Source organism: Xenopus laevis, chromosome 4S, assembly GCF_017654675.1.
Source record: "Xenopus laevis strain J_2021 chromosome 4S, Xenopus_laevis_v10.1, whole genome shotgun sequence".
Classification (NCBI taxonomy): domain Eukaryota; kingdom Metazoa; phylum Chordata; class Amphibia; order Anura; family Pipidae; genus Xenopus; species Xenopus laevis.
The window spans coordinates 23,612,013-23,638,598 of NC_054378.1; the positions used below are offsets into that span (position 1 = coordinate 23,612,013).

Consider the following 26,586-nt stretch of genomic DNA (forward strand, 5'->3'; position numbering starts at 1 on the left):
TGAGATCTTTGATGGTCCTGAGGTAAAGTATTTCCTTTTCCTGGAGCCAGATTTTCAATAATCTTGTCCAAAGGGGAACCAAAGAGCTTTCCCGGCTCAAAGGGCATAGAAATCAAACTATTTTTAGAAGCTAGGTCAGCTGACCAAGACTTAAGCCATAGTGCTCTCCTGCCCACTGTGGAAAGAGCCATGGTTCGAGCACCTGATTTTAAGGTCTCGATTGCCACGTCACAAAGAAAATTTGAAGCCATCTTTATGGGATACATCATATCCAACAAGGAGTCTCTTGAAGTACCCTCATCAATTTCCTCCTCTAATGAATTCAACCAGAATTTCATGGACCTGGAGACCGCCACTGCTGCCAAGGCTGGTTTACAAGTATTTGAACCTGCCATATAAGATCTACGTAAAGCACATTCGGCTCTTCTATCCATAGTATCTTTGATGGCTGATTCCTCAACTGGGATCGTAGTTCTTTTGGAGAGCCTAGCAATTGGAGTGTCAACTTTTGGTGGATCCTCCCAATGTTGCACATCCTGTGAATCAAAAGGAAACATAGATTTGAACCTTTTGGTTTGTTCAGGCTTCTTTCCTGCATTTTTCCATTCCTGTGCTAACAGATCCTTCATTACTGTATGAACCGGAAAACTGAAAGATTTCTTAGGAGTCATAAATAATAAGTCATCTTTACTGTTTTTATTTTCAGAATCAGCTTGAGGACAAATGACTTTCCTCACTTCTTTTATCAGGCTAGGAATCTTTTCAGTAGGAAAAAGGTAAAGCTCATCCTTAGGTTTCGGTTCAGGTTCAGATGAATCAGACACAGATCCTGACTCATGTTCTGTGTCAGAGTCCGATTCCAACTGAATGGAAGAAGCCTGTGAGTCTTTAACAGCAGAAGCCTTTATTTCCTCAAAGGATTTCGAGAGCATATCTTTAAACCAGGACATAAACTCATTTGCCTTCTCTTTTTCCTGCATATTATGCTGCGACAAGCATGTTTGACATTTAGTATGTTCCCAAGCTTCAGGCAGTGGTTGTTCACAGCTTGAACAAATAGCATGCCTAGATTTCCTTTTCCTTTTCCCCATTCTATTATCAGCCATCTGATAAAAAGAAAAAAACAAGAAAAAAAGAGGAAACCAATACCCTCCAGTAACAAAAAACTGAGGGAGAAAGTCCTATAAGACAACTTACTTTCAGCAGCCTTAATCAGCGAGTGCAGCCTGGCAGCCCACAGCCACAGGAACAACAGCTCAACAGAATCCCTGTTTCCTGCCCCTATATTTATACATAGGGCAAGGACCTTAATCCCATAAAAAACCGCCCATGGGAAGGCGCTTGAATCCTACCTTAAGTCCTGAACCGGAACGCTAACATTAGGCGCCGGATGATGACGTCATCCCCCTGCCGGCGCTCCAAGCCGCACAGCCTGAGCAGCCGGATCGGAAGGCACCGCAGCTGCAGACCGCATGAAGTTTGCGGCGTTTCTTCATGGGGTATGCCTAAGGGAATAACCCCTGCCCAACCCACCTATAAGGTGGTTGAACATGCGGCCTTCAAGTTACAATAACCTGGTTCTTCGGATCCTTTCCTCTTTCCTGCTGGATGGAGGACAGAAAAAAACACAAATTGCAAGGGGGAAGGTAGGTGTACTTATAGGCTTGTTAATTAATAAATTATGCTAATTCTGTCCTGCCAGGGGGAGAACAAATCCAAGTTAACCCGTTATGTGCTGCCTGGAGGACGCAAAGAAAACGTATTTACAAATGTTTCTTATGATAAGTATCTAACATACCCTTGTCTTTATGCAGATCACAAAATTAGAAAATGAATACTACAAATTTAAGTGCAGCAATCTTACAATGATTGAATATTGCAAGCAAGATTAAAGTAAGTTACATTTTTTTTCATTACTTATTATGTAAGGCAGGCAATACAATTGCATTGCTTTGTTGTTGTACTTAGATAGGCTTGGTGCAATATCTAATGAACTAATTAACAGGATTTTTTGGATTTATATTAAAACACAATGGACTGCCTTTTAAGAAGGTTATGGACTCGTGGACTTGGAGGTTGAACATATTCTGTCAATCAAATGTGTAATTAAGGGAAGGAGACCTGTAGTCTCCAGGTTACTTAATGTGTATCTAATTGGTTTTTGACATCACTTGAAAAAGGGATTAGCTCCCAAAACATGTCCTGATTAAGCCCCAATAAAGGGTGATTGTAGACAAAAAGTGGCCATACACTATAACAGTGGTCCCCAACCAGTAGCTCGCGAGCAACATGTTGCTCTCCAACCCCTTGGATGTTGCTCCCAGTGGCCTCAAAGCAGGTGCTTATTTTTGAATTCCAGGCTTGTTTGGTTGCATAAAAAGCAGGTGTCCTGCCAAAGAGAGTCTCCTGTGGGCTACCAGTCCATTTAGGGTCTACCAAACAGCCAATAACAGCCCTTATTTGACATCTCCGTGGACTTTTTTATGCTTATGTTGCTCCCCAACTCTTTTTTACATTTAAATGTGGCTCACGAGTAAAAAAGGTTGGGGACCCCTGCACTATAAGATCCGCTCGTTTGGCAAGGTCGCCAAACGAGCGGATCTTAACCCGATATGCCCACTAATGGCTTGGCGATATTGGGTGAATCCGAATATTCGGCCCTGGGGCTGAATGATCAGATTACAATGCTATGAATGGGCTCCGATGTGTTGCAGGACCGCATCAACTAGCTGATGCGGTCCTGGATCGTAGAAAAAAAAAATCAAACATGACCGATCGATATCTGCACGATTTTTATCCTGATATCGATCGGGAGGCCCCCACACATGGGCAGATAAGCTGCCAAATCAGTCTAAAGGACCGATATCGGCATCTTTAATCTGCCCATTTATGGCCACTTTAAGGGTCAGGGCACACGCTCAGATTTGGGGAGATGACTGACGACTTTGTTTTCTGAAGTCACCCAAGTTTCCTTGTGAGGCAACTTCGGAAAACGAAGTGCTCCAAGTGCCATACCGCTGGGGATTTACATTCTAGCCGATGGGACGCAGATATTAGTCGGCCTGAAGAAGAGGAGGTTTGTTGCAGGGCGACTAATCTCCCCAAATCTGAGTGTGTGCCCTGACCCTTAAGCACTGCCCATGTCCTAGTAATCTGTTTCAACTTTATATATTTGTTTGGCATCAACCCTATTCATTGCAGTCATGTTGAACAGGAAGATATACTGCTCCCTCAATGAAAGCTTAGGGAGGAATAGCTTGCCCAGACCCCAACAGGACAGCAATATTATTATGTTATAAGAGATGGAATGGTTTGCCAGCTCTAAAAGCTGACGCTTCATAGCACTGCCTACACATCAACACTCCCCGTCTAAGGTTGCAAACACCCCTCCCCCCCAAACTTACCTTTCAGTGTTTGAGGGAGATCAGTGGTGATGTCATGAGAGTAAGACATGGACATCAGGGGGCAGTGAATGGGCAGTTCAGGGGCAGGGTATGGCAGATCAGGGCTTATGTAGAGGTCCAACCCCAAAAATGAAGTGCCGCAGGGGGCAAAGCTTTAGGGAAGAGGAGGTAAATTATTGAAGTGTACTGGCAATATTTGCAATACCTGCCCTAGCTTGACGTTTACTGGCTACGTTGGTGAATTAATTTCTGTTTGGCAACCCTATCCCCCCCCGATGTTACCATCGCTGCACTGGCCACAGCCATCTCCTGTGCAGAACTTCCACTGCAAAAGTGGCAACCCTAAATTGGCACTTTCTTTATCCTGACCTGTGTTAATGAATGCACTATAAATGGCATTGGCACTGTGTTTATCCTGTTGTGTTCTGGGGTATTGTACAAGAAACTTACCCAGCATTTATCCTGCCATTTGTTCTTGGCATCCTCCCCAGCCTGCTTAAACACGAGCCAATTAGGTGGTGTAAATCAGGGGGGGGGCTACATTTGTTTATTACATTGTGCACTATAGTTCCCGTCTATCCTCAGCTTCTAAAGCAGGAAACGAGATAAAAGTTCAGACTGTAGAGGCAGCTGAGGGGCTGCGGTTTACTGGAGCTCCTTAATGGAAAATTGGGATTCCTTGGCACATGCATCAACATATTTGCCTCGTGGACCTAAAGAAGAGGTGGAGACACTGCCATTTCCTTCTCACTTACAGAATGCATAGTTATTTCCCTAGCGATCTATGGCAGGCAGCTGTTTGGACCCCCTGCGATTTATGTACAACAAGAATTCTCAACCACAATTTCTTTGAGATCATTTGAATACTGATTTCAGTTGGAATTACCTTTAGGGCAAGGGCACATGGGCAGATTCGGAAAACGAAGCGCCGTGAGTGCCATCCTGATGGCGATTTTTCATTCTAGCCAGAAGGTAGGGGAAGATTGTCGCTACAAAGAAGAAGAGATTTGTCACCAGGGCGACTAATCTCCCCGAATCTGCCCCTGTGCCCTTACCCTTACAAATAACCTTATAACCAAGGAAATGCGTAATGAATGTGCTTTGGAAAGTTGCTCAGAATTACATTTCCTTTCATTAGGAAAAAGCAGCGTTTGGTTGAAGATGTGTTTTTTTTAAAGGGGAAATATCAACAAAATGAAAACTTGTATTTAGGCTTATATGTGGAATGTTTAGTAGAAACGACCACCATCGAGGACCCACAGTCTCGAATTAGACAGTGTCAAATGTAATATGTCCATACCTCCCAACTTTTTGGAAACAGAAAGAGGGACAAAAAGAGTGGCGGAATTTTTTCGGACCACGTCTGTTTTTGTGACCACACCCCCCTAATTACCATGTTCATTTTACAAAATGGTTATGAAAAGTTATGAAAGTTTGAACACATTTCTGTGGTTTTATGTGTTATTACAGTTTTTCTAATGAAGATGAATTGCCCTTTAAGCTGCAAGTCAGTTTCCCCAAGAGACCTGCTAATCTTAAATTGTAACAAATGTATCTAAGTGTACCTGCTGCGTATCCTGGGCTCTCTGCCAAAAGCCAATTACATTTTAGAAACGTATTTTCTGATTGTGCAGGAAATCAAAGAGAAAGTCAGTAACAATCTGGGACTGCAGGCTGAGCTGTCAAAATCAGGACAGTTGGAATGGATCAGTGTCATGCAAACATATGGTGGAAATAAAAAGGGCTGCTGAAAATTGTTCTTGACTGGGCCCCCCAGGAGATCCTGACAGGCCAGACCAGGTCCATGGGGACGGGGGAAATCCTGGTACACATGTATCTCTGGATAATTCCTTCCTGTCAAAAGTAGCAGCCATACTTTTTTTTATGACCCTTGCTATCCCTATAAATAGCATCAAGTCAAACGTCCAATGCTTTCCCATGTAATAAACTGATAATCTGCCATGCCATATGTTCCCAGATCAGGTTGTAATCCCTTGGTGTAGCTTTATCCATGTCTAGGGTTGCCACCTGGCCGGTATTTTACTGGCTTGGCCGCTAAAAATGATGGTTGATCCCAATGTTATTAATAGGGAAAAAAGATAAATATATAGAAAGGCCAGTATTTCTCTAGAACGGCCCTTCCTGTCAGTGCAGCAACCATGGGGGTTAAGTATCCACCTCCGGAGGCAGGACAGAAGAAAAAATTAGAATCTCGACTCCGCCCCCTTCATATAAGCTCATGCTCCTCCTGATTCCCCTCAGTTTTTTTCTTCTGTCCTACTAGGAGGTTGGGACAGCACACTTTGTGTTATATATATTTTTTATTTTTTCTTCACTTCCTTTACAGGTTTTCCTTATCTGAAGAAGGGAGTTTATCCAGAGCAGGAGGCATCCTAGCTCTTATTCCACAATCCTGGTCTAATCCCTAACCTGACTCCACTCCTCAGGACTGGCGAACGGTTACCCAAGGGGATTATTTACCTACAGCACAACCACCCTCTCTCAGAGAAGGTACTGCTGCCTTGCGCATCTTCCAGTTTTTCCCTACAACCGCAGCAACAGAGCCACGGGTATCTAGGGAACCGCATTCTGTACTACGCGCAGTTCCTGTTAAGGACACGCGCGTGCAGTTTTTCGCGCCACAACGAGGCGCGCGTATGCGCGTACACGTCAGGGAACGTGCTTACGGGGCGCCATCTTGGATTTTTCATCCACACGCGCCGGAGTTCACAGAAGCAGTACAAGCTGCGACTTGCCACCAGACAGGTACAGGTTCAGTAGCAGTGAACCGCTACATGAGGGTTTTAACCCAGCGACTTTACTGTGTGTTATGGCAGTTTTCAAACGGTTCCATATAACACGTATATTCCAGCATGTTGACTGTGATTATTCCCTGCATACTATTCCCAGTTATACTTATAATGCACACTGGATTAAGGTCTTACACGCCTGTAGGCAGACAGGGCCATGTTTCACATCTAGTTTCTAGTCTCTTTAGGGAAACTAAGACACATTTATATGTTTTATTTCAGACAATACACCATGGATGCAGATTTGGGTCTGGAAGAGCTTAGAAAAGAGATTACCTCAGCTACGCCCAAAACAAAAAGGGCAGATAAAAGATCTCACAACCAACCAAAAAAATACAAATTCTGTAAGCATACATTACGTAAAGGGGAACAAGGTGTCTGCCTAGACTGTGCAGAACCAGCAGATCTTCCACCAACTTTATCACCACAACCTATTCCATTGCAACAAGCTGAGGCTAGTTCCCCGCATTTAGAAGCTCAGGATCCTTCTACTTCAAAACCTCCTCAGCTAGAGGAATTGTTTGACTGGATTAAATCAACCATTCAATCTTCCATTACTCAACCAACTAAACATAGTAAAAAACGAAGGGCACATACTATTCCAGATTCAAATTCATCTGATTCTAACTCACTTAGTGATCAAGATAGTGATGTTGAGCCAGGCGAAGTTTCTGATACAGAATATTCTTCCGATGACTCAGACACACAGCGTCATTACCGCTCCATTGCAGGCCCAGAAACCGCTAAAACGGTTGCTTCGCGAAATGCTAGCTACACTAGAGATTAAAGATGAGACAACAGCCGCATCAAAAGCTGACAAGGTGTTAGGGATTCAACCCAAAAAGTGTAGAACCTTTCCGGTATTTAAATCAATATCTCAGGTGATAGAGACTGAATGGTCAAAACCAGACCACCGCATCACTCAGACTCAAAGGTTCCAAAACACTTACCGTGTTCCAGAGGAACAACGTAAACTGTGGGACAAGGCCCCTAAAGTTGACTCGGCGGTAGCTCGCTTGTCCAAAAACACAACTCTACCAACAGAGGAAGCGGCTTTCAAGGAGCCGATGGATAAAAAGATGGAGGGGTCCTTGAGGAGAGGGTATACGCATGCCACATCGATTCTAAGACCGGCAGTTGCATCGGCGGGATTAGCTCGCACTGCCAGATTTTGGTGCCAAGAATTGCAAAAGAATCCTCCTTCACTAGAGGTCTTACATGAAGAACTACAACGTCTTAGCTCAGCGTTCGCCTTTTTGGCAGATGCAGCCATGGACACAGTTCGGTTGGCAGCCAAAACCAGTGTCGATACAGTAGTTGCTAGACGAGCACTTTGGTTACGTCATTGGTCTGGTGATACAGCATCCAAGACCAAGTTAATGAACCTAAGATATACTGGGGACACACTCTTCGGTCCAGACCTCAAGCAGATCATTACTGAAGTTACAGGTGGTAAGAGCACCTTTTTGCCTTCAGGCAAGAAACCCAGATCAGAACAGCCCACTAGATCTTTTAATAGACCCTGGAGCTCCCAGGGCCGACCATTTCGTTCCTTTCGTAATTCCACCTTTCGTCCTTCACAATCGAGCGGCGAGACGAGAAAAGGCAGACAAACCTGGCCCAACCAACAGAGACAGAGCAGGAAACCTGTCCCATCAAAGCCCAATTCAGCCTGACTCCAGGCTGGGGCAAGCGGGGGTAGGAGGTCGTCTTCAGCAATTTTTTCCAGTATGGCGAGACCACATACAGGACACTTGGGTGCTCACAATCATAGCAGAAGGGTACCGAATTCCATTCGACAGCCTACCTCCTCGCACTTTCAAACGCTCATCTACACCAAAAAACTCATCCAAAAGACTCGCCCTGACTACAATAGTAAACGAACTGAAACAAAACAATGTCATTGTACCAGTACCTGCCGAAGAACGCTACAGGGGTTTCTACTCTAATCTCTTTTTGGTCTTAAAGAAGGAGGGTACCTTCAGACCAGTATTAAACCTAAAATCCTTAAACAAGCAGGTGTCCAAACAGAGATTCCGCATGGAGTCCATCCGGTCGGTGGTAATGTCAATGACCCACAATTGTTTCATGACCAAAGTAGACCTTCAGGATGCCTACTTGCATGTACCCATCAGGAGGGCATCCCAACAATATCTAAGGTTTACGGTGCTCGGAGAACATTACCAATTCAAGGCACTTCCTTTCGGCCTTTCCACGGCACCCCGAGTGTTCACGAAAATACTCAGCCCATTGATTGCACACCTCAGGCGTCTAGGGATCTCAGTCACACCTTATCTGGACGACCTCCTAATCAGAGCTCCGTCCTACGACCAGAGTCACAAAGACACCCAAATTTGTGTCACAATACTCCAACAACACGGTTGGATCATAAATTACAGAAAGAGTCACCTCACGCCCACACAACAAATTCAATTCCTAGGAATGTTGTTCGACTCATCCCGTCAGACTACATCTCTGCCCTTGGAGAAGAGTCAAACAATCGTACACACTGCTCAACAAGTCTGCACTCAAACCACCATTTCAGCGGAACGCTGCCTCCAGTTGTTAGGCTACATGGTAGCAGCATTGGAAGCACTGCCTTTCGGCAGATTCCACATGAGAGACTTTCAGAATCACGTTCTACACCTTTGGAACAAGAACCACTCAAACTTGTCGCAACAAATTCCACTTACCATGCAAGTCAAACGTTCACTGACTTGACTTGGTGGACAACACCACAAAATCTTTCTCAAGGCAAGACATGGGCCTTACCCCAGTGGACCGTACTGACCACGGACGCCAGCCTCACCGGCTGGGGGGCAACTTGGCCACCTCGGACTTGCCAAGGGACATGGTCAAAGGCAGAATCAAAACTCCCTATAAATGTGTTAGAAATCAGAGCAATACGAAATGCCATAGCTCATTGGTCTCGAGACTTACAAAACATGCCACTACGCATTCAGTCCGACAATGCCACCGCAGTAGCCTACCTCAACAAGCAGGGAGGAACCCGCAGCAACAGAGCGATGAAGGAGGTGGCACAAATACTCACCTGGGCAGAACTTCATGTCCCAGCCATCTCCGCAGTCTTCATTCCGGGGCGTACTAAACTGGGAGGCGGATTACCTCAGCCGCCAGCGGATAGACCAAGGAGAGTGGTCTCTCCGCTTGGACGTCTTCACGCAGTTAGTAACCAGATGGGGAAGACCAGACATAGACATGTTTGCGTCAAGACACAATTTCAAAGTTCCTACCTACTGCGCCAGGTCACAGGACCCGAAGGCGGCTTACGTAGACGCGTTAGTGATACCGTGGTTTTTCAGGAGAGTCTATGCCTTCCCTCCACTAGCACTTCTTCCAAGAGTGATACGCAAGATACGGCAGGAACGGACAGAAACCATTCTCATTGCCCCGGATTGGCCGCGGAGGCCTTGGTACTCCGAACTCATCAACATGTCAGCAGCTCCACCATGGCGGCTGCCTCTCACACCAGAATTGCTCACTCAAGGACCAATAAAGCACGACAACCTGCAGCGGTTGCATTTGACGGCTTGGCTGTTGAAACCGAGTTGTGGCGTTCCAAAGGGTTTTCGAAAGAAGCCACTGACATTCTGTTGAAAGCCAGAAAACGGTCCACATCTAGAGTCTATCATAGAACTTGGAAAGCTTTCATAGACTGGTGTGAGCCCAGGCAGTTTCAGTGGCAGCAAGCATCAGTTCCAACAATTGTTGAATTCCTTACTCAGGGGTTCCACTTAGGTCTCTCCTTAGCAACCCTCAAAGGCCAGATCTCAGCCCTTTCTATTCTACTACAACGTCAGTGGGCAGGGGAACCAGATATCTTGCAGTTCATGCAGGGAGTGGGTAAAGTTAGGCCTCCATACAGGGACCCAACACCACCCTGGGACCTTACACTTGTCCTCAATGTATTACAGGGTCCCCCGTTTGAGCCTTTGGCTTCCTGCTCGCTTAAATTTCTTACCTGGAAGATGACGTTTCTCTTAGCCATTACCTCAGCAAAACGAGTCTCTGACATGGCAGCCCTATCTTGTAAGGAACCCTGGCTTATTTTGCATCAGGACAGGGCAGTTTTCAGGACTATTCCAGTTTTCCAGCCCAAGGTGGTTTCCGCTTTCCACATAAATGAGGAAATTAATCTTCCTTCCTTCTGCCCTAGACCAGCTAATCCCAAGGAAAAGGCACTTCATAAACTAGACGTAGTGAGAGCGGTTCGCTATTACCTAGACAGGTCCAAGGATTATAGGAAATCTGATACCTTTTTGGTTACGTATGGTCAGAACAAAGGGTCACCTGCTTCTAAACGAACAATTGCTAGATGGCTGGTTGAGACGATCAATTGTGCTTATGACCTTAGTCACAAACCTAGGCCCTTCAAGGTCCGAGCTCATTCTACCAGAGCACTAAGTGCATCCTGGGCCTTGTATAATCTGGCCACTCCAGAACAAATCTGTAAGGCAGCCACTTGGGCTTCTTTGTCTACATTCGCAAAATTTTATAGACTTCGTGTGTTTCATTCAACTCCTGCTGCTTTTGGTAGAAAAGTACTTCAAGCAGTTGTGAGGAAACAGTAAATTCAACCCGGCCCTAAAAAAGATGGGACAGCTTTCGGACGTCCCCATGGTTGCTGCACTGACAGGAAGGGCCGTTCTAGAGAAAGATGGATTTTCGACTTACCGGAAAATCTTTTTCTAGACGGCCTGGACTGTCAGTGCAGTAAGCCCCACCCTTTCGTTATAGTTCAATATTGTTGCCAGTATCGGTTTCTGGAAGATATTATTTGACTTGTTTTGATAATTTATGACCTAAGCAGCCCAGACCACACTGAGCATGTGCACACTCTTGGTCTTGCAAATATGTTTAACAAAGTTACAAGATGGTGACCCCCTGTAGCCAAATTTGAAAGCATAAATCATTTGTTTGATTAGGCTTCTGGTGCAGTAAATTCATGTTTAGTTTATGTTTAGTATACAAAATACAGCATTTCTAGCCTTATTCTATTTTAGACTTTACTTTCCCTTTAAAGTCAGAGGAATTGCATGGTTTTATAAAAACAAAGGTCTCAGACAAAGTTCAGGTTGACTTCTGACATTATGTTATGGAGTATAGTGCACAATTATTCATAATCTCTTACCATTATTAGGGTAGATTTTGTGAAAGTGAATGTTGAAGAACTTCAGGACTATAAATGAGGGACTGGGACTGTAGGCAGTTAGTGAAGGGTAGAACAAATTGTTCCTTGTTTCTTCTCCAGTGGTTAACCCAGGAATGGCTGCTGTAAAAACATATGCAACATCTACTTTCTGAAGTAGCCTAAACTGTCCTCGCGAGGAAACTTCAGGCAACTTCACGCCACGTATGTTTCCTAAGTGGCGATTCCTATGCTACCTACTTGAGAGGAAACAAGGGACAATTTGTTGCCAAGACTAATAGTAGTACACAAAACATCCCATCTGTTATTGCCCTAATAACTATCATAATATGATATATATGGCTCTTTACCGAAATAATGTCTTGTTCTTAGCAACTTTGTTGTTTTATTTACCATCTGCCTCCAGTTTACAATTATGTGGTCCCCCAGCAGCCAAACAGCTATTGCTCTGTGAGGCTAAAATTTTACTACTTATATTTCTATTCAGTTCCTCTCTCATCCAAACCACTGTTTGGTGGCTAGGGACAATTGGACCCTAGCAGCCAGTTAGATGATGCCGCAGCCTAGATCATAGTAAAAGTTAATTCAGAGGTGAAATATTCCTAAAGATGATCTGATCATTGACTCCGGGGTGGCCAAATTGAGCCGAGAGCCACACATTTGATCCCTCCAAACAGATCTGTCTATGGATGGATAGTCACCTTTAGGTGCTTTTTTTTTTTATTTTATTTTTTATATATACTGGAAATTTTGGCTCTTTTAGTTGAAGAGAGAGAATTTGCTCTATCTACACCTACATCTACAACTCCCCCGTTATTCATTTATGAATTGATGCAGTCATGCCATATGTTGCTTGCTTAAACACCAGGGTCAGAGCTAGGGTAGAGGCATTTGGCTAGGGCACTTACCTTTTCTGCTGTCTACCCCTAGTCTTCCCTTTTAGTTTACCTTTTCTTCCCTCCCACCGTCAAAGTGTTAATTGACTAAGTTGACTTTGTTGCTTGGCCCAGCGTGGTTAAATACAGATATTCATCTATGTGTATTATGTCTACAATCAGATCTTGTCATTGTTGGGCGGGGGGGGGGGGCTCATCTTTATTTACGGTAACAATCAAGATCAGTAACAATGGCTAGCAGTAAGGCCCACAATTGCTAGCCTCTCATACTATATCACTATGGACAAACATAAATATGAATATTAATAGTCTCCACAAATAAAATAACCATATTGTTTCTACACAAGACCTGAGAGTGCAGTGTGGACCTTTTTGGCTTGTCTATATGTTTTTATGTATTTTAAATAATGATCAAAAATGTTTATATATATATATATATATATATATATATATATATATATATATATATATATATATATATAACAAACAAGGGAAAGTTGTGCTCACCACTATTTTTTAAAAACCATTAGGCGGGGGTGCAATGAGGGTGTGACCACAAAATACATATAGTCAACTACAAGAGGTCCTCTGCACTCAACCCATTATCAATATATTTAAGACAGAGACATTTTGTGCATACTGCTACTAAAAAATGCCTTACCCTTTAAACAACACAGGGATTGTTTGTCCATATATTGCAATATATTTAAGCTGGCCAACTACGTCAAAGTCATCCCATATCTGGCCAGTCCTACGCTTAATTTTCATCTGATTCATTAAGAATTCAATTGCTTAATTATACATTTTACAAAGGGACTAAGTTTTACCTGCAACTTACTAGCTGCTTTCAAAGTAAAACTCCCAAACTTGGCTGCCCTTTTATTAGACACCAGTGGGATCACCTGACTATAGCTGGGAAGGGTGGGAGCTACAACATGGAGCTGGTCACTGCTCCTGTATAACTATAACAAACAAGGGAAAGTTGTGCTCACCACTATTTTTTAAAAACCATTAGGCGGGGGTGCAATGAGGGTGTGACCACAAAATACATATAGTCAACTACAAGAGGTCCTCTGCACTCAACCCATTATCAATATATTTAAGACAGAGACATTTTGTGCATACTGCTACTAAAAAATGCCTTACCCTTTAAACAACACAGGGATTGTTTGTCCATATATTGCAATATATTTAAGCTGGCCAACTCGTCAAAGTCATCCCATATCTGGCCAGTCCTACGCTTAATTTTCATCTGATTCATTAAGAATTCAATTGCTTAATTATACATTTTACAAAGGGACTAAGTTTTACCTGCAACTTACTTGCTGCTTTCAAAGTAAAACTCCCAAACTTGGCTGCCCTTTTATTAGACACCAGTGGGATCACCTGACTATAGCTGGGAAGGGTGGGAGCTACAACATGGAGCTGGTCACTGCTCCTGTATAACTATAACAAACAAGGCAAAGTTGTGCTCACCACTATTTTTTAAAAACCATTAGGCGGGGGTGCAATGAGGGTGTGACCACAAAATACATACATATATATATATATAATGCTAATAACAATAACTGCCTGCTACAGAGCTGAATTGTTACAGATTTATGTAAAGCATATACTGTAACAAAATATCTTGTATATAATATATGACTTTCTCTCTGTATAGATGCACAGGGGCGTAACTACAGAGGAAGCAGACCCAGTGGCTGCAGGGGGGCCTGGGAGGTATAGGGGCCCCATGAGGCCCTACTCAATGAACAATTTCAATATATATTGGTAAAACAGGAGAACCTCTGGATATTTGGGGACCCTAAAATAAATTTGCTTTGGGGCCCACTAACATCTAGTTATGCCACTGTACATGCATACATACATGTGTAACTATGTACACAGATACATACAATATATGAACAAACACACAGTGCAGACACACAAGCTTTTACCATGCAATCAAATTGCAATGCTAACTAGTACAGAAGGCACAGCCAACCTGTCACCCTCCTGAACTGCAACGCTCAGCGTCCCTGTCAGGGCAGATGAGTTTTAGTTCAGCAGCATCTATAGGCTGACTTTAGAAGTTCTGTTTTGGTCAGTAATCTGTTGGTTTCTATTGTACCGCGCTGCAGAATATGTTGGAGCTTTATTAATACTCGTTAGCAATACTAATAAAAATGAGCCTGGCCATATAGGAAAGTTACGAGGCAAATAGCACTAAAGGGGCTGCATTTTAGCATTGTGGAATGTTTAGCAGCATGCATATGTAACAGTCTGCATATACAGATATTAAGATCAAGTCTTACCTGCCCCTTCCACTTTATCTGCCCCTCTACTCCATGTTACCTGCCTGGTCTCCATGCTTCACCTGGAAGGTCCTCCTCTCTGGCTTTTGAGACTTCTTTGAGTAGAAGAGGGTCATGACGGTGCCCACCTCCAAACTCCGGCACAGATGGGTGAGCTCCGCTTCGCTTTGCCCACTTGGAGCGAATCCATTGAGAAGAGGCAGGGATTCCATGCTGCTCCTGCTGTAAATCCACCAAGTCGGGGAAGAAGAATCAGAGTCCAGGTTCTTCCAGGCAGGTCACCGCTCCCCCAGCCATGAGAGGACAATGCAAAGCAGCAAGTGGCTGTGCCTGTGAAATCAAACCAGGGACTGGTGTGAGGAGTGGGCTAACAAACACATTTCCACACCCTCTGCTGGAAGGAGGAGTGGGGTGCTGTTATGGAATGGGCAGCACTCTCTCTTAGCTTTCTTAGTAACAGGGCTCTGGCCACAGCACCCCATAGAGGTGAGAGGAGAGAATTGCTCAGCGTTTCACATGAAAGATGTGGTGTGTTACTATCACAAGTGGGATGTTTAGATGGTTTTAAAGGGCAGATTTATTCTGATTAGATAAAATGCCTGGTCTGGGGTAAACCTAATGATGATGAGTACTATATGTGACTTATAGCAGATTACTGAAAGTGTATGTAGTGATTGACTGTAGATTGCAGTGCAGTATCTATTAGGGTGGTGGCACATGCTATGATTCCTCACGAGGAAACTTCGGACGACTTCGGAAAATCAACAATCACATTTCAGCATACCTCCCTTTTGAGCAGGACAGTCCAGCTTTTGACAGCTCAACCTGCAGTCCCTGATTGGTACTGAAATGTCCTGAGTTTCTCTTTGATCTGCTGCACTGAACAGCCAGAAAAAGATACAACGTTTCTAACTTAATTGGCTCTTGGCAGAGAGCCCAGGATACATACGTAAGATACTTTTGTAACAGTTTTAGATAAGATAAGAACTAAGGCTCACAGCTTAAAGGGCAATTCACCTTCTTTAGCAAAACTGTAATAATATATAAAAACCATAGAAATGTGTTCAAACTTTCATAACCTGCCGAATTTTGTAAAATGGACATGGTAATTAGGGGGGTGACCACAAAAACGAGTGTAGTCAGAAATTTCGACCCTTTGGCCCTCTTTCTGTATCCAAAATGTTAGGAGGTATGCAATTTAGGGAGATTAGTTGCTCAAAGAAGAGGAGATTTGTCTCTGGGCAACTAATTTCCCCGGAATCTTCGCATGTGCCACCACCCTTATTTGTATAGGTACACACTGGGGGTGGCCACTCATATTTAGTCCTTAATGCTGATCAATGATGAAGAGTTATACACTTAAGATCCACTTTTTGGACGAGGTTACCAAACGAGCATATTTTCCCCAATATGCCCACCTTGGAGGACAATATCAGGATGATCCAATTGTTTAGCCCTGGGACCAGGTCCAGGTCCAGATATTGGTTGCGAGGGATTTTGGTCCAGAAGGACAGAATCAGCAGCTCTCATTGGTCTTTGTATGACCATCGTTAAGGCTCTTACACACAAGTTTTTTTTTTATGTGTTTGTTGCGTGTTTGAGACTCAGGTTTGAGTGCACATCAGCTAATTGATTCCATTTTATTCTGCCTGGTTGTACTCATGAGAGTTGCATTTTTCATACACTTGACATGCATTTAAAAGCCAATAGAAGAATTGCTTTTGGAACTGACCAAAACACACTTGGCTGCATTAAAAAAACACATATAAAAGCAATACATGCTTTTTTGTTTTAGCATAAGTTTGTGAATAAAAAACAATTGCATGTAAGAGTCCTATGACAGAGCTATCAATTTTTCGGAGCCACTTGATTAACCCACTCAACCCCCCAGGGTATTGCACTGCACATGTGCAGTGAGCATTCAGTGAGGTCACTATGCATGCGGAAGACCCCCTTGAGCCATGCCCGCAATCCCCAGGTACGGCACCTGTCTATGTTGACAGCTTTGCCTTCTGGTCTTCACTGTATTTTAACTATATAACCATCCCATTTATATAGTTTTATAGTGGCAAATGTACAGTGCAGGAAATCTCCGCTGCCCCAGATCCGGAGGCCGATTGCATAGGGGCTAAGCTGGAGTTGTGCAGTTGCTTATAGCAGCCAATTTGATTTGATCAGTTTATTACAAGTGAGAAAATAAGTATTTGGCATGGGCTGGTGTGGGCACTGGTGCAATATACATCTATGTTAGTAAATGGACACAGATATATTTCTTCTCATATTCGGTATAATGGAAAGAGACTTAGTAAACAGCCTTGGGGGTTAGGAGATTTCAGAACAGGCCTGCACAATGTGTGCTAAAACCTGAAGCATGTGTCTTGACAAAAACACGGGTCTTGAAGTGGTGAAGTTAAACTCAAATTGGTCCATGATAATGTGCATACACATACCATTCCATGATCATCTGCTGCCTTCTCTTATTTACAATGTGTGGATTGTGCATTTATAAGTATTCCCTGAAGAGATATTTTTTAAGGGGTTGTAGGAACAGCATTGGCCAGGTCAGTAGAAGTACAACATAAATGCGTGTTACTGTCGTTTTATATAAACACTTTATCCCTTTCATACACACTAACCATGGCAAACACCTTAAAGCTGGATGAGAGTCTGAACACACAAATTGCAGACGGAGTGGCGTAGTTCTGGGGAACCAGTGAAGGGGTTTGGGTGAACAGGTAGTGGAGCTTGTGAGCCCCTATTTTTGGTAAGGTCATAGGGGGGGCTATAGGAAAATATTATATAATAAAGCTACAAATATAGCACGGGGCGGGGTTTGGCTGATGACATTTCAGGGAAGTGTTTATAGTTTTATTCTGTATCCCTGAGTGATCACTGCCTGAAAGTGCCAGCAAAAAATACAGACCTTCGATGATGTGGCTCTTAATTTCTGGACCAAATGATTGGTTCAGCCCAATATGGTTTGTTTTGGCAGCTTGTTAAGTGTATGACCAGCTTAGCCGTCCCGTAGGTTTACTAGACCAGTGAAAAAAAAGATATAGATAACTGATCCAACCGCAATCATGTAGTTGGAAACCTGCAGCACTTAATACACAACTGGGTGCAAGGAACTCTTGGCGTCCCACGCCGCACACAATAGAGGAAAGAAGAAAGGGTGAAGTTCCGCACACCAGACTGTTTGTTAAAAGTGTGTTTTTAATATGGACTGATATAGATTTTGTCTTTTTACAAACTGTCCGGTGTGAGGAACTTCACCCTTTCTTCTTTCCTTTACTAGACCAGTGATCCCCAACCAGTGGCTCAGGAGCAACATGTTGCTCACCATCAGGTCCATAACAAAACATAATCGAATTTCTCTAGATTTTCTAGATAGAGATAATTCTGTTCCAGTGTAACCCTTCCTTTTATTGGTGTTCAGGCCATTATTACGGCCAATTAGTTTGTATGCAGCCTGAGGGTTCAGCGTTCTTCAGTAAGGCCATAGCCTCCTTTTCTGGAAAAAAATATTATTATAGTTTTTTCTTATTTCTTATTAATATAATTGACATAAAACATAGGTTTTACAAGCCAGGTCAGTAAAATGCCAGCCAGGGAAAATATACTGGAGAGAAACCACAATCATTTGTATCGGATTACAGGGTCATTTCCCGCCCCTTTAGGCTCACAGTGTCATGCATGTGTTCTATTTTGAAGTGATTGATTCTGGTCTTTCTACTTTCTAGGATGTTTGTGCAGCACCCACTAGCAGAGGGACTTTAATCCCAGAATCCATCACTTCAAAATGGAACAAGGTGAGGGAGAGTTTGCATAACACTTTCAGTCTAAGAAGGGGTGGGAAATGGTTTATATAAGTATGTGGAATCAGGTGTGTATGTGTAAAAAAAATGTTCAAATAGTGTTTCTGCACCATTTCTACAAGCCCATCTGAAGGAGCTCATGTCAAAAATTGGAGTTTTAATCCTTGTAATATACACTCCAGTCTGTTGAAATGATCTGAGGTACATAAACATTGTATTTGCTGTTTTTTAAGAAGAACAATGATGTTAGGGAACGAACATTACAGGACTTTGGCAATGAAATGCATTTTAATGTAGGGATCCACCGAATCCACCATTTTGAAATCGGTCAAACACCCGAATCCTTTGCGTACAATTCGGCCGATTATTGAATCTGAATCCTAATTTGCCCATGCAAATTAGTGGTGGGAAGGGGAAAACATTTTTTATTTCCTTGTTTTGTGACAAAAAGTCACGCAATTTCCCTCCCCACCTCTAATTTGCATATGCAAATTAGGATTTGGTTTGGCCGGGCAGAAGGATTTGGCTGAATCCGAATCCTGCTGAAAAAGGCCGAATCCCAAACCGAATCTTGGATTCGTTGCATCCCTATTTTAATGGAGTGAGTAAAGTAAGTTTCGGGGGGAAATGATTGACAGCAGAAGGACCTTTCACTGTAGGAGACCAGGGGAGAGGGGATTAAATCCGCTAGTCTTCTCACTAAGGAGTTGACAGGTCTGATAATAGCTAAAGTCAAAATACTCTTCCCCACCTGTAGCTGCATTCTTATGATTGGCAAACAGATGGTGCTTGTTGCAGGCAGTCGGGTCATTCGGGAACACTAAAGTGAGCTTTCCCCTTCCGACTGCCCTGGGCAACGCGCTTCCCTATCAATTGACTGAGGACAATGACTCCATGGTGCAACCTGGCCTACGACATATAGAGAGAGAGAGGGAAAAAATCCTGTCTCCTTCCGCTTGTGTGGGATGCTTGGAAAAGCTACTACTGCTTTTGTCACTGCCTTTCAAAATAGGCTAGCCATGCCCCCACCTTTAGCCCTCTGAGTGCTGGAACTTTTTTTATAGACTTTTACAGAATGTTGGAAGTCCGAGATTTGTGGAAAGGCCATCTGGGCCTAGGATGGCAGAATTTTAGGGGGGCCGGCATGCTGCTCAACCACACCCACATTGTTTCAAAAACACTGGGGATGCGCCGGAGTTACAATCATTTTTTAAATTTCCTGTGCGCCAATCCCCATTGCTCCGGTTCAGGTGATGAATATTTGCACGAATAAAGGGGAGGGGACAGGGGCAAAAAACGGCAGTGGGCCTAGGGGCGCCCACTATGTAAATCCGGCCCTGAATGTTGGTATTGTTTCAGCCTGGCAGAACCGAAGCCTAATTTGCATATGCAAATTAGGGGCAGAAGGGCAAATCACATGACTTTTCATCACAAAACAAGGAAGTAAAATATTCTTAGCACTTCTCGGTATTCCGTGGCGCCGATGGTGGAGCCCCTCCGGCGCGGCGTCTCAATGCTGGTCGCAAGGTCTCGCAAGATTTTGGCAACTCGTGCGAAGTTTCTATCAGAAAAGACAATGTACTCACGTTCTGAGCGCTGACCAAAGGATTTCAAAGGACGCCTTATGAATCGTCTGCACACCCACTGCATGTAAAGCACTGTATGCTGTAATAAAGCCGCATTCACAATACATAAGGCGTCCTTTGAAATCCTTTGGTCGCTCAGAACGTGAGTACATGTCTTTTCAAGTAAAATATTCTTCCCCTACTTTTTCCTTTCCCTCCCTTTCAGATTCAGTTTGGTATTCGGCCGAATCTCAGTCCATGATGACTTTGCACATCCAGTTGCATAAAGTGAATATTATCCATTACACAATTAACCTTTTTTTTTGCCGTCTTCTTTGCGGCTCCTTGCACTAAAAGCCAGTCTGTCCGATTACTGGTCTCTTTGAACCCCACACAGGATGTTTTTTATTGCATAGGGCCTTCTTGCGGCATGCTCTTATTAATGCATTTCTTCTGCAGCTAAACAGCTACAATCTGCAATAATAAAATCATTTATGTACTATTATTGTTAGCAAGTACTGATAAAGCATCAGTAGAAATTTACATTGCTGTTTGCTCAGGGATTGGTAGTGGCTGGAAAGGCCTGAAAATTAAATACAGTATCAACAGTCCTGTACCTTAATCCAAGACTGGAGCTGGAATAAAAGATGTATTGTCTAACACTGGCCATAGACACAGAGATTTGATAATATGAATCTCCGTTTCATACGATTTTCGGGCAATGTGCGGAGTGTCCTGACATTTTTCGTTTCATGGTGATTGGTTGTTCAGACGATCGGACAGGCTAGAAAATTTGTCGGCTACCGATAATATCTCTGCATGTATTGCTGTTCGCAGCTTTTGTCAGACATAACTTTCTTACTATTGCTGTCAGGGGCAGAACATCAGCTGATCTGTTCTTTTACTACTTTATTTGATCTGAATGTTTGTGGCAGGTCAGGAGATGGCACCAATTGTTGGTCAGATAGGAAGGTAAATCTGCACGTCTATGGCCAGCTTAATGCTCAGATCCAAATTGGTCCTCCAAATTGGAGGTATGAATTCAGAAACCTAATGTTTTATGAGCAGGCTAACATATTGCATTATATTTTATCCATCAGTTCTATAAAGAATATATTGCCTGTTAGTACCTCCTGTTTATGGACTGAATCCAAAGCAGTGTTGCTCCAGGTAGGGCCTATTTTGACTACATGACACTTAAACGGTTTCTTTTAACTTGCAGTACAAATAAGTCTCAATTAAACAAAGCAAGCTCCTTAGCACACTCCAATTGGAACTGGATATCTGTGCCCACAGGGGGCCTGTGAACCTTTGCAGTCAACCGTCATTCAACAGCCTTATGTGTCAGTAGCCAGATACAGACCATACATGGACTATCTGGTAGTAGATTGGCCTGTACATCTATGAGCATCACACCAAGGAGTAGATTTACTAAGGTTCGAGTGAATTTTCGAAGTTAAAAAAGTTCGAATTTCAAAGTAAATTTTTGGGTACTTCGACCATCGAATAGGCCATATCCGACTTCGACTACGATTCGAATGTTTCTAAGTAAAAAAATCGTTTGACTATTCGATGATCAAAGTAAAGTCTCTTTAAAAAAACTTCGACTTCAATACTTCGCCAAATTAAACCTGCCGAAGTGCTATGTTACCCTGTGGGGACCTTCTAGTGCATTCTCTAAGTCTTTGCACATCGAATAAAAATCGTTCGATCGTATGCTAAAAATTGTTCGAATCGTTCGATCGAACAAATAAATAGTTTGATCAAACTATTTTTATTCAGCCGCAGGATAGCTTAATTTTTTTAAGAATCCTTTTGAGGGTCGAATTTCGAAGTATTTTGCACTTCGGAATTCGACCCTTAGTAAATCTGCCCCCAAGAGTCTGGATAGTCGGTCCTTCAGTAGAGTTGGATGAAGTGTCCCTCAGCAGCTCACCTTCTCCATCGTTGGTAACAAATAAAAAGTAAACAAGACAACACCAGATTTGCAAGTTGTAGGATTTTATTTTAAATAACCTACACTCCATTAATAGCAAATTCATGATAAAAATAGAAGATAAAAGGGGTAAATGTCCAAGGAAAAAATAAAAAAAAAGACTGCTCTGAACACTTTGGAATTGATCCAAGAATCAAAACCAAAGAGGATTCTAGGCAAAAAAATAATTCACATTAAAAAAAAAATTTCTCTTCTGCAGCCGTTGTACCAATGTTAAGTGCCCTGTAAAAACAGAATTATTGCCGCCCTGAGAGAGGAGCTCTACTCCATGCGTCTGCTCACATCGTGCATTTGATCATTTCTTTATTATTTTGCTAATTTCAAATCGGGAACACTGACCCCATATAAAACAAATGCTCTGTAAGGCAACAAATGTATTGTTATTGCTACTTTTTAATTACTCATCTTTCTATTCAGGCTTCTTCTATTCATATTCCAGGTTCTTATTCAAATCACTGCATGGTTGCTAGGGTAATGTGGATCCTGGCAATCAGATTGCTGAAATTACAAACTGGAGAGCTGCTTAATAAAAAACTAACTTAAAACCACAAATAATAAAAAATGAAAACCAATGCAAATTGTCTCTGAATATCACACTCACTATCACATATTAGTGGCCCAGGGGGAGCCCACAGGGGATTACCTTGTAGGGACTCTGTGTTCCCTTTCAATGGAAAAAGTGCTTGAGAGTTGTACTACACCAAAAGTGTCCTTAAAGGAACAGTAACACCAAAAAATGAAAGTGTTTTAATGAAAATATCATGTAGTGTTGCCCTGCACTGGTAAAACTGCTGTGTTTGCTCTAGAAACACTACTATAGTTCATATAAACAAGCTGCTGTGTAGCAATGGCGGAAATTGAAAAAAAGGCTCTATGGCACAGGATAAATAATGGATAACAGATACCATTATGTTCTACAGAGCTTATCTGCTGTGTAACTTGAGCATTTTCTCCTTTGAATGGCTGCCCCCAAGATCCGTTATCTGGAAACCCAAAAACCCATTTAAATTTGGATTATTTGATTCCAATGGAGTCTGTGGGAGACGGAAATGCCGTCTCCCACAGACTCCATTGGAATCAAATAATCCAAATTTTTTAAAACAAATTCCTTTTTCTCTGTATTAAAACAGTACCTTGTACTTGAGCCAAATTAAGATATAATTAATCATTATTGGAAGCAGAACCAGCCTATTGGGTTTATTTGCGGGCACATTTACTAAGCTCGATTGAAGGATTCAAAGTAAAAAAATGTTGAATTTCGAAGTCTTTTTTTTTGAGGAATTCGACCATCGAATAGGCTACTACGACCTTCGATTCAAACGATTCAAACTAAAAATCATTCGACTATTTGACCATTCGATAGTCTAAATACTGTCTCTTTAAAAAAAACTTTGACTACATACTTCGCCACCGAGCTACAATGTTAGCCTATTTGGGACCTTCCCCATCAGTTTTCTAAGGTTTTTTTGATCGAAGTAAAATCCTTCGATCGGTCGATTAAAATCCTTCGAATCGTTCGATTCGAAGGATTTTATCGTTCGATTGAACGATTTTTCCTTAGATCGTTCGATCTTAGGATTTGCGGTAAATCCTACGAATTTAAATTCGAGGGTCAAATTAGAGGGTTTATTAACCCTCGATATCCGACCCTTAGTAAATGTGCCCTTTAGTGTTAACATGATTTTCTAATAGACTAAAGATCTGAAGATCCAAATTATGGAAAGACCCATTTTCCAGAAAACCCCAGGTTCCAAGCATACTGGATAAGAGGGCCCATACATGTACTAATAAAGTGCCATATTCCCCTCTCTTATGTGCTTTATCCCAAGCGCTAATCCCTATTACCGTTTTTTTAAGAACTCTTGCCTTGCCCAAGGCCTGGGTGAAAACTCTCCTTCATAAACAGGGTGAGGTATTTCCCAAGTGACCAAAATCCTATTTATATTCTTTGGACCCTGCCCTATCAACAGTGGGTGGGGGTGTACTGATCGGGCACCTCTGCATAATCATTTTTCCTTCTCTTTTCACAGTATAAGGGATTCCAGGGGACTCTTAGGACGTTTGCGCATTTGATGCCTGCATCAAGGTGCTTTGTGGCCCCCGGAATTTGCTTGTTGTTCACCCCCAATGTTCTCTAATACTGTGTCTATGCAGGTAATTGCACAAGTACATACAACAAAGCAGATGTAATTTATTGCTCGCTTTTCTTCTGTTAGCATAAGTGCATACAAATTAAAAAGAGAGCACAAAAGAAACTGTACATTTAGTAGGAAGTCTGCCCCAACTCCAGTGCCCAGAAGGCAAATATAGGGGAAATATGAGGCCTATGATTAAGGGATTGAGTCCCGAAACGCGTAGGGCTTGAGATCCCTGTGGGGTCTGTAATAAACCTGTCTTATCCTTGAATAGAGTGCCGTCTTTCCTTTGGTTTGGTGTGTGACAAGTGGTGGGGACGCTGCAGCCAGAGCACCCAGCAAGGAATACACGGAGCAGTGCAGGAGGGGTAAGCTGGGAGCGGTCTAATTGGTGTATTCATTGTTTAAATATAGGGGAAACCCATATTCATTTTATTCTGCTCCCACCCCCCTATACTCCTGTAAGGATAGCGAACAGTGATTCCAAGGGTTGTATCTCCTGCAACAGAAAGACATTAAGACATTCATTTGGTTCCTCCAAACTGGGCCTCTCAAATAAATGGCCTTCACCAGACAGCAGGGCTAAGTGTATTTACATGTAAATCATGTAGACATATGCCATAAGAATCACAGTAACAGACTTACAGTAGTGACATTGGTAGAACAGTTGCTAAACAGGCTAAATGGTTGGCTTGGCACAGTTCTTTCATGTAAACAGCAATACTTAGTTGTCTGTGTTTACGGTTTTCTTTTTTTTTCTTTGTATAGGTTCTTCTGTCAAATAAGAGAGGCTGAAAACTTGACGTGTCCCTTTTCTACTAACTAAAACCTGCCTAACTGCTTGGTGATGAAGACGAATCAGCCCACCTGAAGCCTCTCCAATTCACCTTAGAGGAGGTGATAAATCCCTTCCTGACATTAAAGGTGGCAATTTGACCATTCCCTGATTTTTTATTTAGAGTTATTTTCTCCCTTGCTAAAAGGGTATCCAACCCCTTTTTAAAGTTATTTAGGGGCAGATTTATCAAGGGTCGAAGTGGATTCGAGGGAATTTTTGAGGTTCAAAAAGTTTGAATTTCCAATTTTTTGGATACTTCGACCATCGAATAGGCTACTTCGAATCGAAGTAAAATTGTTCGACCATTCGATAATCGAAGTACTATCTCTTAAATACTTTGCCAAATTAAAGCTGCCGAAGTGCTATGTTAGCCTATGGGGACCTTCTAGAGCATTTTTCTACGTTTTTTAAAGTCGAAGTAAAATCATTTGATTCGAATGATTTAATCTTTTGATCGAACAATTTTACTTCGATCGCAGGTTTGTGAAATTCAATGAAAAATCCTTCGACTTTGATATTCGAGTATTTCAATTCGATGGTCGAATTCTGAAGTATTTACCACTTCGAAATTCGACCCTGGATAAATCTGCCCCTCAATGTAGCTCCATTTAACCTTTTGGTTCAGCACTCTTCCCCTTTTCTTCCTCAGATTACATTATGTGTTATTACTACCCCCCCCCCCCCATTGTCACCTCTGGCTTTGAATCAAGACCTACTCTGCTCAGGTGCAACCTGGGCCTTTACACGTGGAATTGGGCGCACAGCATTCTGATTAAAACGTTACAATCCAACAAAAAGGAATGCTGTTCTTTTGGTATCAGCACTAGAATCCATGACAGTTACTCGATCTTAAAGGAACTTAATCTCAACATTGATTCAGATGTCATTGAAAGTCTTCAGGAATTTTCCTGTATGAGCAACAGCAAGCAGGACCATCCTTCGTCATCATGACCTGGAGGTGGGCATTAAAAATACTGTTTCTATTTTTGCAGATGATACTAAACTGTGCAGAACTATAGGTTCTATGGAGGATGCTGCCAGTTAGAAAATGAGGTTCAATGTTGATCAATGCAAGGTTATGCACTTTGGCAAAAATAATATAAATACAAGTTATACACTAAACGGCAGAGTGTTGGGAGTTTCCTTAAATAAGAAAGATCTAGGGGTTTTTGTAGATAAGTTGTCTAATGCTGGGCAGTGTCATTCTGTGGCCACTAAAGCAAATAAAGTTCTGTCTTGCATAAAAAAGGGCATTAACTCAAGGGATGAAAACATAATTTTGCCTCTTTATAGGTCCCTGGTGAGGGCTCATCTGGAGTATGCAGTGCAGTTTTGGACTCCAGTCCTTAAGAGGGATATAAATGAGCTGGAGAGAGTGCAGAGACTAAGTGCAACTAAACTGGTTAGCGGGATGGAAGACTTAAATTATGAGGGTAGACTATCAAGGTTTTCTCTGGAAAAAGGGTGCTTGTGAGGGGGGCATGATTACACTTTACAAGTACATTAGAGGACATTATAGACAAATAGCAGGGGACCTTTTTACCCATAAAGAGGATCACCGCAATAGAAGCCACCCCTTCCGACTAGAAGAAAAGAGCTTTTATTTGAGGCAACGTAGGTTGTTCTTTACAGTGAGGACAGATTATTAAAGCCTTTTGTA

The 26,586-nt window shown here is 42.5% G+C and overlaps 2 protein-coding genes across 15 annotated transcripts in view; one reads left to right on the forward strand and one right to left on the reverse strand.

The window, feature by feature from the left end:
• Positions 1 to 14,980, reverse strand: part of LOC108702812 (1-phosphatidylinositol 4,5-bisphosphate phosphodiesterase gamma-1-like) — a 51,826-nt gene extending 36,846 nt beyond the window's left edge. Inside the window, exon 1 of one of the 2 annotated variants that reach the window (XM_041561067.1) lies at positions 14,578 to 14,980. The gene's annotated coding sequence lies outside the window, so the exon portion shown is untranslated. The remainder of the gene's footprint in view (positions 1 to 14,577) is intronic. The other variant, XM_041561064.1, reaches the window with a different exon arrangement.
• The window catches only part of LOC108702811 (phosphatidylinositol glycan anchor biosynthesis class U protein), a 149,474-nt gene that overhangs the window by 74,966 nt on the left and 47,922 nt on the right, over positions 1 to 26,586 (forward strand). For 9 of the 13 annotated variants that reach the window (XR_005960850.1, XR_005960846.1, XR_005960849.1 and 6 more), the window contains 6 exons: positions 1,815 to 1,893; positions 18,318 to 18,386; positions 23,984 to 24,107; positions 24,363 to 24,456; positions 24,857 to 24,985; positions 25,576 to 25,884. The gene's annotated coding sequence lies outside the window, so the exon portion shown is untranslated. The remainder of the gene's footprint in view (positions 1 to 1,814; positions 1,894 to 18,317; positions 18,387 to 23,983; positions 24,108 to 24,362; positions 24,457 to 24,856; positions 24,986 to 25,575; positions 25,885 to 26,586) is intronic. The other 4 variants (XR_005960843.1, XR_005960844.1, XR_005960842.1 and 1 more) reach the window with 4 other exon arrangements.